This window comes from Rhipicephalus microplus, unplaced genomic scaffold (assembly GCF_043290135.1).
Source record: "Rhipicephalus microplus isolate Deutch F79 unplaced genomic scaffold, USDA_Rmic scaffold_211, whole genome shotgun sequence".
Lineage (NCBI taxonomy): Eukaryota > Metazoa > Arthropoda > Arachnida > Ixodida > Ixodidae > Rhipicephalus > Rhipicephalus microplus.
The window spans coordinates 211214-215000 of NW_027464782.1; the positions used below are offsets into that span (position 1 = coordinate 211214).

The following is a 3787-nucleotide window of genomic DNA, read 5'->3' on the forward strand; positions in this document are numbered from 1 at the left end:
CTCAACGTGCCACACGTTTCGGGGCACACCCGCGGTGAAATTTTCTCGAGTACGCTCGTATTAGTGCCCAAGGAGGTCTGGGTACTTATCGCTGCTATTATGTGGGGGTTCTCGTGAGCGGCGTACGCGAAAGCGACCGGGTGTCTGATATGCGGCGGGCTTCGGCCTCGTCAAGCGTGTCCTCGGGTCTGCTCCAGGGGAATCCACGGCAGTCGTCTGCAGCCTCATCCGCTTGATGCGTTAGGGGCTGGTTGTCGGACGGTGCCGTTTTACCACGATATCGAGGTGTGTTCCGTGTCGTCCTCGGGCGATTCAGATGCGAAAGCGCCGAAGACGCGGGCGTGACCCGTCGTCTGGCGGCTTTGCAGTCTCGGCTCCGTTGCTAGTTCCGGCCGGTCCACCGACAGTGCAGCGGGCTTGGGCAACCCGCACGGCGCGACCGAGTCGATGCAACGAAAAAGAGCGAGCATGAACGTGCTTCTTGCCGCACGGCTCCCACTCGTCTTTCGGGAAGGTTGTGCCGTAGCGAGCTCGAACGCCGTCATCTCGGAGTGCAAAATAAGCGTGTTGGGGCGCCTGAAGGTGGCCTCCGCCGCACACAGACTGCGTCCGGCCCGCCGAAGGCGAGGACGGACGCGCAGTCGAACGATTACCTGGTTGATCCTGCCAGTAATCATATGCTTGTCTCAAAGATTAAGCCATGCATGTCTAAGTACATGCCGAAATAAGGCGAAACCGCGAATGGCTCATTAAATCAGTTATGGTTCCTTAGATCGTTTCTTCCTACTTGGATAACTGTGGCAATTCTAGAGCTAATACATGCAGTGAGCCTGGAGCCCTTTGGGTAACGGGTGCTTTTATTAGACCAAGATCGATCGGGTTTCGGCCCGTATTGTGTGGTGACTCTGGATAACTTTGTGCTGATCGCATGGCCACGAGCCGGCGACGTTTCTTTCAAGTGTCTGCCTTATCAACTTTCGATGGTAGGTTACTTGCTTACCATGGTTGTTACGGGTAACGGAGAATCAGGGTTCGATTCCGGAGAGGGAGCCTGAGAAACGGCTACCACATCCAAGGAAGGCAGCAGGCGCGCAAATTACCCACTCCCGGCACGGGGAGGTAGTGACGAAAAATAACAATACGGGACTCTTTTGAGGCCCCGTAATTGAAATGAGTACACTCTAAATCCTTTAACGAGGATCAATTGGAGGGCAAGTCTGGTGCCAGCAGCCGCGGTAATTCCAGCTCCAATAGCGTATACTAAAGCTGCTGCGGTTAAAAAGCTCGTAGTTGGATCTCAGTTCCAGACGAGTAGTGCATCTACCCGATGCGACGGCTCGGACTGAACATCATGGCGGTTCTTTCTTGGTGCACTTCATTGTGTGCCTCGAGATGGCCGGTGCTTTTACTTTGAAAAAATTAGAGTGCTCAACGCAGGCGAGTCGCCTGAATAAACTTGCATGGAATAATAGAACAAGACCTCGTTTCTGTTCTGTTGGTTTTTGGAATACAAGGTAATGATTAAGAGGGACGGACGGGGGCATTCGTATTGCGGCGCTAGAGGTGAAATTCTTGGACCGTCGCAAGACGAACTACTGCGAAAGCATTTGCCAAGAATGTTTTCATTGATCAAGAACGAAAGTCAGAGGTTCGAAGGCGATCAGATACCGCCCTAGTTCTGACCATAAACGATGCCAACCAGCGATCCGCCTGAGTTACTCAAATGACTGGGCGGGCAGCTTCCGGGAAACCAAAGTATTTGGGTTCCGGGGGAAGTATGGTTGCAAAGCTGAAACTTAAAGGAATTGACGGAAGGGCACCACCAGGAGTGGAGCCTGCGGCTTAATTTGACTCAACACGGGAAAACTTACCCGGCCCGGACACTGGGAGGATTGACAGATTGAGAGCTCTTTCTTGATTCGGTGGATGGTGGTGCATGGCCGTTCTTAGTTGGTGGAGCGATTTGTCTGGTTAATTCCGATAACGAACGAGACTCTAGCCTATTAAATAGGTGCGGGGTTCCCAGCACCTTACAACCTTCTTAGAGGGACAAGCGGCTCCTAGCCGCACGAAACAGAGCAATAACAGGTCTGTGATGCCCTTAGATGTCCGGGGCCGCACGCGCGCTACACTGAAGGAAGCAGCGTGCCTTTATCCCTGTCTGAAAAGACTGGGTAACCCGTGGAACTTCTTTCGTGATTGGGATAGGGGCTTGCAATTGTTCCCCTTGAACGAGGAATTCCCAGTAAGCGCGAGTCATAAGCTCGCGTTGATTACGTCCCTGCCCTTTGTACACACCGCCCGTCGCTACTACCGATTGAATGATTTAGTGAGGTCTTCGGACCGATGTCCGGCGCGGCCTTTCGGTTGCGCCGGTCTGTTGGAAAGATGACCAAACTTGATCATTTAGAGGAAGTAAAAGTCGTAAAAAGGTTTCCGTAGGTGAACCTGCGGAAGGATCATTAACGGATTGTGAAGGGTGAGCGCCTCAGCTGCGTCTGTGCCCGACACTTTCTGCCGCTGACCCCGTTTGGACGCGGGGTCGGCTTTTCCCCACGGGGCTGCCTGAATGTGGAGCGGCACCCCGTGACAAATTGTTGCGCCCAGCGGACGCCAACACCGCGACCTTGGACGGTCGGCCAGGTGGCGGACGCGGGTACAAACGGCGCAACGCACTCATAGGTCGGCTTTCGACCCGCCACTGCACCGTGGCTCGAAGCGCTCGAAATGCGCGACCCGACCACTGCGGGACCGCCTAGTACTGTAAACAGGAGCGGCGGAGCGCGAACGGCGAGTCGTGGTTACGTCGGTAGAAGGCGAGGCTGCGCGTTCCCGAAACGCCAGCCGAGTGCCCTCCCGACCGTTCGAGCGTGCAAGAACGAGACCCGACAATCGCGCGGCGACTGCCAAGTACGAGAGGAACGGCACAAGCGTCGGCGGTCGGTCAAGGAACTGGCGATGTGACGGGTCCGCTGTGCACCAGTGCATACCGTCCCGCCGTCCGCGGCAAGCGCCTCCGCGTCCTCGGGTGACGGAGGCTGCCGGTCGGTTCTTGCAGGCGAGGGATCTCGCTGGCACCGGTTCGCGTTGACGCGCGGCCGGTCATGGCACGGCGATGCGACGGCCGAGGTGCGCAGTACTCGATGGAGGAACCGCACGCTCCGATGACCGTCCCGCCCTCCGCGGCGTATGCGTACCGACCGTAATGGTTGCAGCAGCGCCGGCCGGCTTTTGAATTCGCCACACGAAACACGGTGCGAGATCGCGGTTAGGGGAGCGTCGACGTTGCCAGGCGTTTTGCTTGCTGCCGAGGGAAAGGTGGCACGGCCACGTCGCGCTCGTCGCGATTAGCGGGTCTGCGCGCTTTGGGAAGGTGCCGCAACGACTTGCCGAAAGAGGAAGCACGGAAGAACGAGGGACTTGGACGTCCCGACAATTGAACGCACTTGCGGCCAGGCCCTTGCTGGCTTCGTTCTTCCGCCTCGAGTAGGCTCGTACGCGGCTCCGGCGCCGGAAGTGGTCCTTGGCACCGACTTCGGTGGACGTGGGAAGTGCCGCGCAAGTACGGCGCGCCTGGCTCCACCTGTTGGCTAAAGTAGGCAGCCGGATCGGCATTTTGGTGTGCGGTGGCAAACCGTGGATGCGAAAAAAGCTTGTGCGATTTCGTGGAACAAAAAGCGGGGGTCCCCCTTTTTATGCGGAGGAGACCGACCCGCCCGCCGTGGTGAACCGCGACGCCACGGTAAAAACGGGAGAGGCTTGTCGATGGGACCGTGCATCCCGCGCT

The 3787-nt window shown here is 57.1% G+C and overlaps 1 non-coding gene across 1 annotated transcript; it reads left to right on the plus strand.

The window, feature by feature from the left end:
• The first annotated feature begins 650 nt into the window (after positions 1–650).
• On the plus strand, positions 651–2465 carry LOC142792307 (small subunit ribosomal RNA). Its single transcript, XR_012890827.1, has one exon. It is a non-coding gene; the product is annotated as a small subunit ribosomal RNA (ribosomal RNA).
• The last annotated feature ends 1322 nt before the right edge of the window (positions 2466–3787 follow it).